The following is a 13,649-nucleotide window of genomic DNA, read 5'->3' on the forward strand; positions in this document are numbered from 1 at the left end:
ATCTTCATTCACAGAGAAATATACTTTAAGTCCTCCAAGCAGTATATCCACCACATTAACAAAAAAACCCAAACCCTACTGTAGAGCTCAAAGATATTTAAAAGATAAAGATTACTAATAAACTCAAATTAACCTTAAGGAAGTCTGAAGTGGCAGGCCAGGAGGGCTTATGAGGCCTCTCTAGTACAGACAGATTAAAAGGCCTTTTCCCAATTCTTGATTTTGTAAAGGAGCTTGAAAAGGACTTGGCATCCATCTTGATAGAGGAAAGCTTAAAGAAACTGAAAGATATTTTGACAGATGCACGTCTAAGGAACAGAAACATAGTGCTGTTGTCAGGCATGGATCTCAGAATCTGGAAGCAGGACTTCGAGAATATTGTTAGAAAGATATATATACCAGTGGAAAATAAAAGGCACAAATGCAAGAGTAAACAGCCAAGACAGGCAGCAGAAGAAAAGGGTACCAACGGGAGGTACAGGAAACGGCTGACAGCAGTATTTTGGCTTCAGAGGCTCAGGCATAAAACAACAGCAATACAGCATTACAGAAGTAAACTGAAAAAATCTATTCAAGAAATTAATTATCAGCACAGATGAAATCCAGCAATGGTGACTCAGAGAAAGAGCTCTTCTAAAACCATTAAAAGCAGTTCACTTACAAAGGAGAACTTTCAAATACTGGAGTGCAGTACAATATAAAGCTATTATTGCAGTAATGTCCATTTACTAATCCTTTTACATACTGCTTTTAGTTATTTCAAAAACCCCTTCAGTGTGACTTTATACTGTTGAAGAGAGACATGCACAAGAAAGATCCTAGTGCTCACTTATGCCAGAAATACTAAGTAACTGGAAGATTTAATTAGCTGTGTTCTTTTAAAGACTACTGGCAAGATCCCCAGATAACTTAAAAGGCCTGGCACTTGTAACATGCTGGAGCTCCTGTTGAAGCTTTATTCTGTGAAAACTATTGATGTGAAAGTAAACAATGCGTCATCTCCCAAAGGCTGCTCAGAACCGGAGTACGAGACACAAAATAAACTGCTTATCTTGTTTATTAAAAAAACCCTCAAAGACTTAATGTGAAATATGATTCAGATGCCAAATACTACACTGTTCTAATGCTGGACCAATAGCTAGTAAAGAAATAAATGTATTTTTAAGTCTCCTTTCTTCTGACAAAGCATGTGTCCAACAGATCAGAGAATTCTTCAATAAAAACCTTAAGCTTAATATCACATTCACTTTTCAGGAAACACAATGCAAGTGTTCTTCAGAGTAAATTCTGCCAAAACTGATTTTATGAAATAATTATACCTACCAAAATCTAAACAAAGAAGCTGACACGGTATCTGAACTTCTTGTTCATTACTAATCTTTTCCTACCACAACTTATACACAGTCCACACCATAAGAAATATCACAGGTACTTGTGCAAATATTAGTGTACCTGCTGTATTGAACAATTCCAGTTGAACTTCTGATGCACTCGGAATGACTGAAGTCCTATTTATGGTCAGCTACCCCTCTGGAAATAGCCTTTGTGAGTTCAAGAGAACAGCTTTTGGAAATACATGGAACACTGCAACAGTGAACACCATGCCCTTCACCTTCCCCAAAAATCAAATGAATGAAACCTTTCTATTTGCCTTTACACTTCAGATATATCTAAACAGTAAATTGGTCATGCTTTTCTGCAGTTTTAATCTGATCACATCTGATCTGTGCTTTACTCACATGGCTAAAAATGCTACAAAAGTTATCGATCTAAAAGCTTACTTTAGAAACCTGGCTGTAAATATTTATTAACAGGGTATCATTATAGCATTAATGGTACAGATTATAGATGTTTTGCTGTAATGACAGCAAATTAGATGCAACAAGTTGCAATACAAGACCGGTAGAGGTTGCTAAAGTGCCTGTTAAGACAGAAAGAAGCCAAGGGATTTCTGGCATTTCTTTTGATAGATCCAAGGGGTGCAGAAAGACAGCAGAAACAAATAAGCAATTATAAAGACAGCTGACAAAAAAAAAAACAAACCCCAAAACACCCGCCCCCCCCCCAAAAACAACAACAAAAAAACTCAAACAAAACCCCAAACCAATCCCAAACACCAACCCCCCCCCCTAAAATCCCAACCACCAAACCACTCTACACTTATCTTGGGTTCTTCAGCAGGACCAAGTAGATCCCCAGTTCTCCTGAACTAGTCACCTATCCACTAGTTAGCTCAAAAAAGGAAAACTGCCTTCTCCCCACCCTGTCCATGCTTTCTTGAGCAATACCTTTCCCCATATATTTAGCTACTTTTTTCCTGCTATCTCATCCAAACAGCTATCCAAGCACCATGTCAACAAATATTAAAACACTTCTACAGACCACGTTTTTCAGCCCAGACCTCAATTATCCTTCAATTTGCTAATTCAACTGGAGGCCAACATTCAGTCGCTTTACATTAAGGATTTCCTTGAATGGAAACATTTCATCTCTGGAAACAGTGTGAATGATAAAGTATGGCTGATATAGATATTGCTAGCATTTCTTTCAGCTTTCTTTCAAGAATATAATGTCATCTCTGGTCTATACTTAAGATTAGCAATCACATTATTAGTTTAGGAATCTCTATCCACAAAACACCCCTCCTAAGCAGGATCTCATTCCTCCGATGGTAACTAGCATGGCAAATTCATTGATAATTTATATTTACTTGTTAGGTGTTGGCACTTTCCCTCAGAATTAGTAATTAGATTGGGATATATTTTTGTATCCCTACTGCTTGCGGAAAACAAAAAAACCACAAAAACAAACCCCAAAACCTCAGACTATAATGACATATTCTCCTCCTGCAACCTGCCTCTCCAACCTCTTATATACTGATTTCCACACCTATTAGTCCTTCCTCACCTGTACCTGCAAGTCCTTGTTAAATGTCAGAATAGAAATTCCCATTACACATGCCTAGCAAATGAAGGGCAGTGGGAAGGGAGGTGTCAAATCAGGTGGCCTGAACACACACTTTTTTCTTAAAATTAAAATTTAGAGTAATTTTGTAAGGGAGAAAATTATAGAAACAAGAACGTTCTACCATCAAGTCCCATAGTCTCTCTGTAAAAGAAATGAAGAAGTGAAATGACAGAATATAAAAGCTTACATTAATATCACTGAAGTTTTAAATGCACATTTTATAAGAAAGTGTAAGAACTGTATGATGGAAACAGGATTATTAAATATTCCTATGAGAATTTAATTTGTCTAGTATATTACTCAGCTTTTTGATGGTTATTTTGAATCGTTTCAGCAGTATCTCTACTTAAAACAGAATAATCTTAAAACAGTAAGTTATCCTCCACTCACTACCATCCACCTCCTAAATAAAATAAAACTAAAAATACATCCAGCTCATCACAATTAGTTTTGTCTCATCCTCAACCTACTAAAAACTGATGCTTCTATTTAACTATTTGCCAGATCCTTGTTCTGCACTGTTCTGTATCCAAACAAGTATATGAGAGAGGATAAAAACCTGATTTCATCCCATAACAGAACTGAAAAAGCCCCCAAGCCAGAACTACAAGTAGGCATGACTAAGTTCTCCCCAGTCACGCTAGTGGACTGGATTAGACCAAAAGACTTTATCAAATAATTAACGATGAGCAAGATCAGGAGGATGGTAAACTCTGCAACAGTTCAAAGACATAACCTGTTCCTATGGAAAATACCTGGAAGCAATTCATACCTTGAAGCACGAGTTGGTATTTTTAATTCCTCCAATTCATCACAAATATTCACTTCCAAAAATAAACTTTTATTTAACATATTTCATAATGTCTTTTTAACTCCTAGCCTTAATACCGGTGTACTACAATCCCACAGCAAAAGTGAGCATATTAAAGCATTTAAAGAGCTTTAATCTGACAGGTACTTCCTTGGAAGCTATAAGCACTTCTACAATTTATCTTTCAAGGAAAAATAGTTGGTTGGGGTTGTACTTTTTTCATGTTGCACGTATAAAATAGTCCGGTTTGGTTTGGTGGGTTTCTTGTTTGTTTACTGTGAACTATTTTAATTCTTGCTAGGTCAGCCATGCTGAAGTGCACATTAAGGGATTCTATTCATGGATTTTACATAAATTGGGTTTGCCTTTCTTTTTTCCATCTCTTTTAGAGAATTAATTAAAACCAAGCCACCTTCCTTTACTGGGGGCCATTCCACGGAATCTACCAAAGCATCGCTTACTTTTTCATAGCTCAGTAATATGTTAACAAACCTCATACACAAGCACCTTGAAAAATGAGGTTTCTCAAATCACTGTGATTAACTCCTCTGGAGTATGGTGTCATTAGAGAAAAATATATCACAACAGTTATCAAGCTATTGTTACAGTTGACAGTTTGAAATTTGACCTGTATTTTCTGCACAGCATGTTAATAACAGTAATATAGGTCTGAAAGCTTTGAAATTTGTAGAAAGGGCTTAAATTCATTTTTACTGAAGATGAACTAGAGGTGAGGAAAGAAAAGCATCTCCAAGACAGCTGAGAGGCATTTTGAATTCTTTCTATGCTTATTCTCCAGGGCACGCCCATGTGTTTTTATTAAGAGCAATACTTTTCATGCACTGTCCTGTCCACAGAGTTCTTCCAAAACCACTAAAAGCTTTGCATCATAAGCTAGCCTGCTGGTTAAGAAGGGAACGTACCAGAGTTCCCCTGTAATCAAATTAATCTTACCAAGTTGAAATAAAAAGGTCACCAGGAGAAAGACTAGCTATGCTATCTTCCTTCATTCTTATTCCCTGACAAATACAGTGAAATTGAAATTAATTGCTATCAAATAACCAATTTGTTATTCACATGAATCTGAAAATAGGGGCTCTACTCATTAAGTTACACTGGGCATATACATGAAGATAATCAATATGACTGCTATCTGAAATACAGTACCTAAAACTCAAACTTAAATCTCAGAATCTTATAAATTTATCATGATGAAGCATTTTCTCCACCTCAGAAACAACCACACATTTTGCATGTGTCTTGCAGCACCTGCTTTCATGGCAGCTGTAGGATGCATATGGAAATGCAGACCTAGTAAAAATTGCATTATCTAACCCAGTCAGGGTATTTTTGTTAGCTGTAATAATGAACTCTGCAACTCCAAATTCTGCCTGTATTAAGATTCCAGTCTTAGCATCCTTCAAGTCAATTTTACTCAGGTAATCAATTCTCTCCACTTTCAAGCAGATTTATTCCCTTTTTTCTATGCATTTACATATTTGCTTTCATTTGTCAGCTTCCCAGAGAATGAAAAATCCCTTATTAATTCAAGGGAAATTCAAGTAGTAAGCATTAACCTTCACATCCCTGTCTATTTTCTTTACAGATCTGTTGACAACGTATTAATCAAATTCCTTTTCTTAACCTGCTGAAATAATCTGTATTCACAGCACCCTGTGGCAAGGGATTCCTGAAGTTTACTACTCTTCATTTAAAAGTAACAATAATACTAATAATTAAAAAAACAAACCAAAAAAACCAAACCCAAAAAAGCAACCATAAATCTTCCTTAAACTCTTTCTAACCAGTTGTCCTATAAGCTTCAAGTGCTACATAGTTGCAGGATTTGGTGAGTAACCAAATTAACCACTTTCATGAAATTGTAAACTTCACCCAAAAATCCTCCTATAAGCTTCACCTCCTGTCTGTCTTTTAAGTCACTCCTGGAAAGGCATGAGCTGTTGTGTTGATTAAAAAAAGTAATACCAATATATCCTTCCTGAAATATGGGGACTGTAGCACCCAGTATCAAGAGGAGGGCTCACCAGGGTTTCACATAGGAATAAAAAGACACTATTTCTCATGTCCTCAGTATCTTACTGATGACGCTCCACACCTCTGCAGGCTTTTCTGGCTGCTGCTGAACAATAGTTTCAGGTAACTGCCATGGATCCAGGATCTCTTTTCTGAACTGTAATGAGAGTTCTGAATACAGCACCTGTAAGCATCATGAGGCCTATTACACACCATGAGATTGCAATACTGGAACTTCAATCACCTATTCCTACCCCTTGCTTCCACCCATGCTTTTCCTTCTCCACATTTACTTCCCTAAACATCGTTAACTGTGATAGTCTAAAATGTTTTCCAATGTTTTATTACTACCTAGTTTGTTGAGTAGGAGATAGCTTTGTAAGACCTACAACAAAGAGTCAGTCATAGTCAATGAAGTCCTTAAAGTAGCTCAAAAGCCAGAAAAGTGTTAAGCCTGTGATACAAAGCCTGTTGTACATGCTGGTTATGACCACAGCAACAAGTAGGATAACAAGCACTTGAAAGCGTTAAGTTTATTTCTATCCCACTGCTTTCATGAATTTCAATCACCACTCTACACATGGAACGACTCTAAAAAGAGCGGGCTCCAGAGCAGTTTGCAAAGTTCCAGTTTTTATATCTGACTTCGTTCCAAGTCAGATCAAAGTCTTCCTTGAACAAGTTGCCCCCTAAAAAGCTGTAGACGTTCAGAGAACTTGCCAGAAACCTACTGCCAACACTAGCAATAAAAAGTTAATTCAAAAGCTTTAGGAAACTCTACAATAGTCGACTCTGGGCCAATGGGGGCTACCGTGTAGCCTAAGCAAACAGAAGCCCATCTCAAAACCTCTCTGCCCCAAGCATCCCCTTGATAGCATGAAATCACACTCCAGTTAGACCGGGAACTGCAGAGCTTTCAGACTTTTGGCTCCACCTCTGAAAACCACAGCAGCATGACAGACTACTCCAAAGCTGTCAGTCTGAACTCTAGAGTCACTAGTCCCATTGCAGTTTCACTGAAGCCAGGTAAGATTCAGCTTACGCTTGCTAAACCCGTATTTAATTTAAAACTCTTCAGCTAAATGAAACAACACTGATAAAACAGGAATCCTGATTTCTAGGAAGCCACAACCCTGGACATTTTGCAGCACTTTTTGATAGTGATTTCCCAGTTTAAAAACAAAACAAGACCGCACACAAACTAGATATCAAACCTTTCAGAAGAGACTGATGCACATGATTACTATCTGAAAAGCCACCACGGGACATCACTGTACAAGAGGCTGCACATAAGAGCATGATGCTTTTTACTCTTGATTGATACACAATCAAGAGTATCTCAGAAAAGCGATATTCAGAAAATCTTCAAAATCACATATACACAATTAATTTTTAGAAGACACAACTTCTCAGTGACTCAGAAGACTGTATCAGAGAGGCACTTCCAATTGGTTTGAAACAGAAATAATTGTCAGATTTATCCATGAAAAAAAAGTTTTGGAAGAAATCTTCAATTTCATAACTGAAAGTACACTACTTTTTCCTATACTGCCAGTTCAAACATGCAAGAACACAAATGGCTGAAGAAGTGCTAAGTTACATGCATGATATATAATACTTTTGCTTGCATTTACAGTGACCTACAATTGTTGAATGTAAAATTATCCTGTTGTCACATCTCCGCAACAGTAGAAAGCCTGAGAGTGAAATCTGTGCCCTTTTAATATGTACCCACTAACAGTATTACCATATTTCTTCAAAATTCATACAAGAACGTAAACAAGGCAAGCATTGTTGTGCCATGTTTTAGCAGCTTGCCAGGTAGTTCGATTTCTTATATGTATTTTAGGTTATTCAGTTCACAGCAGGAAGCTCTGGAAAGCCTCAATATAGCCAGGCAAATATCTGAACTCCAGCAGTTCCATACAGAAGGCAGCAACAGCATCACAAATCCCAGAGCTTCATCATGTCACCCAGTCTTACAGTGGTTTTGTTTATGGCTAGCACTGGTATCTGAAAGACTTTTTTCTGTGTTTCATACCAATACTGAAGCACCCTTAAAGAAAATGCCAAGAAGTTCCATTATGCTACAACTGTAAGCCAGAAATGAAGCTACTGGAAATAAAGGGACATGACAGCATTTTAGGGGAACATTCCAGAATCAAAAGTATCTCAAATAATTGCTTATACCTACAGACACACAACTCTGAAGAAGGTGTAATGGTTTTTAACAAGAGCAGCACACATTTAGACTGGACAACAGGAAGAAATTCTTTATGATGAGTGTGGTGAGACACTGGAACAGGTTGCCCAGAGAAGTTGTGGAGGTCCCTCACAACTTTGGATGGGACTTTGAGCAACCTGATTCTGTGAAAAGTGTCTCTGCCCACAACAGGGAACTTGGACTACGTGATCTTTAAACACTCTTTCAGACCTAAGCCATTCCATTAATCTGTATCGGTGATGTCCAGACCAAATGATAACTGCTATTCTTGTAACTGCATCAAAAGCCAATACACTAAGCAATGCATTAAGATTCTCCCCTTACCTCGCCCTCCTCCCCCAGTTAGCTGATGTTGCTGAAGTCAGACTATATGCAAATTGTATGCATACAATTGCGTTAGAATAACATGTTCACAAAAATCCTGGTCGTAACAAGGTATGTCAACTGTCATCTTATTCACATTACATGCTGCATCCTTCTAAATCTGTGTGTTACATTTTTCCTTAGAGGAAAAAAATGGCTTGCTTGTAATATTGGCCTAAAATGATGTTATAGCACACCTAGTTTATTAACAACAAGATTTTCTGAAACAAAAAAGCTCACTCCAAATATTTTTAAAAATTTGGATCAAGCTTTCTTGCTGCTTTGATTAAAAACATAAATTTATGGAAAAAAATCAGAAGCTATCTGCAGCTCTCTCAGGCACACATAACATACAGGCTATTTCCTGGTTTTGTGAGGAGGTTTTTCTAATTATTTCCCCAATTTCGCTAAGTCAGTCTCGTTTCTTTACTTTTTAACTTAAATTTCTATTCCCTTAGTTGTGCAACCCCAGTCTAGACAGTGACTCACTTCAGCACAAGCTGGCCACTGCAACATGGCCCAGCAAGCCAGTGGTGTCCTCTGTCGAGAAACAGATAAAGGAAGCAAAGATCTGGAAGCCCTACTCCATCAAAACTTGGTCTCACCTTAAAGAAACTGACTTAGCCAGCACAGGCCTGTGAGGAATACTTTAAATAGATCTTGCTTTTAATTAGTCTTCATTTGTATCTTAAATTGTTGTGTAGTGTTCAACAGTTGATACATCTACTGCAGAGCAGACTGTACGGATGGTGACTTAACTCAGTAAAGACCTTGAAATACACAGCCACATAAAACAACATTACTTTTGGAGAGGGAAAAAAAAAGAAAATAAATAAATAAATAAAAAAATCAATCACTGGGAAGCTGAAAAGAATAAAAAAAGATGAGTAACATCACAATTAAGCCACGTGATGTATTCGCACGCACATCACTGAAGTCCTGCCTAACATCATGCAGTAACTCCACAGTAATGTCAGGAATAGAATTGCACACTCTGATTTTAACACATTGGAACGCGACCAAAGAGACAATTTCTCTCTTCTTATCATCCTGCAGCTCATTCATCATCTTTCTTTTGTATCACGCTACGCAAAACACTACACTTCTGAACTACGGTATCTTCCAAACCGTCTTATCAATGCAGTCTCTTTGCTGATCTCATTTTAAAACATAGCAGCAATTCTAGCTTGTGAAACAACAAGGATTTTTCCAGGTTATAGGGTCAAAATCTCTGATTCCCCATATGCTAAGCAGACACTTCAAGAAGAATACTAACATTTTGTAAAGATTTATACAAAAGCTCTCATCTCTCTGGCAGTCATACAACCAGGAACCATCAGCACTGGCATACAATGAACGCTTCAGCTTGCAGAATCCACGGTCAGGTAGCATTTCACTGTGATTCACAGGCTACTTTGAGAATGCCTGGTTTATACAAAACACCATCCAAAAGCCAAGTACAGGAAGTGAAAAATTCCTGAGAGGTACTACTGGCTTTAGAGAGGTTATCTGCTTAGAGAAAAGCAAAAACATACCAAGGATTGCTTGAGCAATAGTATTTTGAGCAAGTCTAAGCTATGATAAGTTACAAACCATATGATTTACAAGCAAAATAAATTTATCACCTCATCTTCAGTGTTCTTTCCTATAAACAGCTACCTGTATGTAAAAATGTCTGTTATATGCCGCATACAAGTATAGTTGGAAGCTCTGGTGGTGGAATTTTTGACCCCATTTACATGCAAGCCATTGCTCAAAGCATTAAAATGGATCATCACCAACCACAGGCTGTGTGTTTGGACTGCCCTAATGCACTACACTAGAGGAGGAAGGAACAAGCTGGTTTACCTCCTCCCAGTTGCCACCTACAGTCGTGACACGACTTCCTTCTAGTAATCATGTACAGTCCTTGCCACGCGGGTTTTTGCTTTTCAAGCCACTAAACTAACATCTACAGTTTTAAGCCTTCATTACCACAAACTAAATCCTTTCCGTTTCAATGAAGATGTAAATGAAGTTTCAGTTGCTTGACTTTTATTAGTAACTCAGTATCATTAATTCACCAGTCAATTAAGATTACACTGTGGAACTATCACTCCTGCTATATCAAAGTTTTCTTACAAAACACTAATATCAAAATAATTCACATGTGAAATTTAAGTAGATTTATAGCGGCACGATATGATGACTAGGACAAGAGGCATTTAAGAACAGCCTGAGGTCTGGGTTCTCAATGGGTAAGATCCTGCTTTTCTCTCCATTAGTACCCAGGCTGCACTTCACCTTTTCCATTGAACAAGCACTTGTATGAAAAAATGAGATTACTTATTCAGAATACATCTCAGTCTAGTTAGTAATCCCATTTTTTGGGGGCTAAGTTAATTTTAACCTAAATCAGTTTCCCAGCCTTGTTCATCACTCTGCCGATTAAATGCTTGTGCCAACTCCAGCAATACAGACTGATTTTACCTGGCACAACTTCTACCATTCTCAGGACTATGATCTGAAGATGAAAAACTATTTCACAGAATGCTAATGCTTGCCTTCTTCCCTGATGTTCTTCCCCAGAGGACAAAAATATTATTTAGTGCCAAAGAAAAAAGCTTTTGGAATGGTTTTTAAAAGCATGTCTAGCAAGTTACTTTATTCTCATTTACAATCCAAATGGAGGAACACAAAATTTAACTCTTGGAAGAGCTTTCAGCTAGTGTTTTCAACCCTATCCATGGTCTAAATTATGTGTAGAAGACTAGCTAATAGTTTTTAAAATACACCATTTACAGAGAAACTGGAAATAGCTTTGGACTGTTAAGGAAACCATGAAACAACAAAACGAAATAGTTCTATTTTGTATATACCAGATTTGATGAAGTATTCAGTTACAAGCAGCAGCAGGCTATGGGCATCACATTGGACTTGAATGTTTCACTGATCATATGTTATGGAAAGCTTTGCAAATTCATTTATTTTTTCTCAAACTAACTATTTAGCCAGATTCCAACAAAAGCATAGTTTGAAAACTTACACATCAAACTACAACAACTAAAGCAAATACAGACATTGTTAGTGTTACAAGTAACAGGTTATCTGTATTTCAGTAGTCTAGAGTACAAGAATAACCAAATAAAAGAGAAAGCTTTTAGATTCTGGCAGTGAGCTTTTCCCCTATGGACAGAACAGGCTGTCCCCACAAAACTAGTATTTACCAAACATGGCTCAACGATCGAATTACACTTTCTCTGGCATTCACCAAGTAGTGAATGCATGTGTCAAAAAAGCCACAAGGAATCCAAAAAGTTTAAAAGTAACTCCAAGTATTCCCTTTACTTTCCACATACTCTTTTCAGAAAGTGCTCTCAGTTCCTTGCTCTGTATGCAATAAGTGGATTTTATATATCAATATTTCAAGAACAAATAATTTCCATCACATCGACTAAAATAATCTAAAAATAATCAAGTAACTTAAATCATTGGTCCAGGATGGCAATGATACTGCTCAGGTAACACGTCAAAAGCAGGACTTTTCTTACAGTTCACGCTGCCAACTTAAGAGAATGATTTACAGCAAAAAGGTCATGCAAGGAAAAAGAAGAAAATAAAGTTAGCTGCTAAGAAGGGAATTGTGGTCATTCAGATTAACGACTCCACAGGTAACATTTATCATGTTCCTTCCTGAAGACTCATACCTTTTCTGTTCAATGTTAATTGAATAACATTTATTTGAACATTCTAATGCAAAATAACAATCTCAGGTTTTACTAAAATAAACTATGTAAGGCCTTTCACCAAACATCGCTCCCCTCCCCAGAAAAAACCAACACCCCCCCCAAAAAACAAGAGAAAAAAAAAAACCCAACTAAAACCAAAACCACCAAAAAAACCCCCACTACTTCGAAATAGTTTTGCTGAAATCTCCTGGCTTCAATGCAAATAAAAGCTGACTAGTCAGCCACCTAAGAGTTTTCAACTCTTCAAACTGCAGAATTAACAACCTAACCTACTTGGCTTTTGGAGACAGAGTAGAAAAACGTCCTCCGAATATGTACGCCCAAAATCTCTATGAACCTTCTCAAACCAAGTACAAAGGCCACTCACCGTTGCAGATGCAATCAGTGAAGGTCCAGCATTAACATTATTAGATCTGTCAGCTGCCTCCTATACTACCAGTCCAGAGCCCAAACTACCTTAGTCAGGGAAGGACAGAACCATTCTGAGCTGATTTGGGTTTTTTAAGTTTTATTTCCAGACTGCTATGAGGAAAGCTCAACAAGTCCACTATTGCTACTCTCGCTCACTGTGAGGATAAGATTAAGTGAATCTTCCACTGTGAGAAGACTTGAGATCCCCTATAAAATGAGAGATCTGCACTGCAAGTTAATTGTTGGACAGTAACAGACAACCTTGCATGCTCCTTTACTAAAGAAGTGCTTAAAGATTTAGGGTGAAATCACATGAGAAAGCTGAAAAGACTGAAAGCTTCAGTAAAAGAACATATCTGCTTTTGCTCCTAAACTGCTTTGAAAGAGCCTGACAAATTACTTCAATTAAGAACTGTAATTAAGAATCTGAATTACAGACCCTGTAAGCGTGGCTAGACCAAAGGCTGAATTTGAGTAGCGAGTTATGAGCCATTATATCATTTTAGCAGCCAGCCCTGGAACCATTTGTGTATTCTGCTCCTATTATCTCCCTTTGGGACTGTACATTAAACCAATTCTACAACTAGAAGAGGTGCCTAAGAGCAGTGACCGCCTGAAAAAACCCCACAAAAACCCCCAAAACATTTCTAAGAAACATGTAAAAGCATATTCTAGGAAACGCTGGTCTCAATTTCTGCAGCCTCAGACTGGAATTATTTAATCTAAGACTGCTCTGCCTCAATCCAGCAGCAACCCTGATAAAACAGTATTGATCAGGAGTGCTTTCTACATTCCTATAACTCTGGAATACTCTGCGATAAAAACCAGCTCCATTTTCAGAGAATCGCTGAAAAATTTAGGTTGCAGTGAGCTTCTGGTAGTCAGCAGCTCCCAACACCTTTTCAAAGCAGGACTAACTTCAGGTGTAAACTAGATGCACAGGGCCTTGGCCAACCAAATTCTGAAAATCCCCAAAGATGGAGATTCCACTACGTTTCTGGAAAACCTCCTCCAGTGTTTAATCACTCTCACTAAGAACTTTTTCCTTATGTCTAATTGGGATTTCCCCTGTTGCAGTCTGTGACTTATCTCTTGTCATTTTGCTCACCAC

Source organism: Strigops habroptila, chromosome 10 (genome assembly GCF_004027225.2).
Source record: "Strigops habroptila isolate Jane chromosome 10, bStrHab1.2.pri, whole genome shotgun sequence".
NCBI lineage: Eukaryota > Metazoa > Chordata > Aves > Psittaciformes > Psittacidae > Strigops > Strigops habroptila.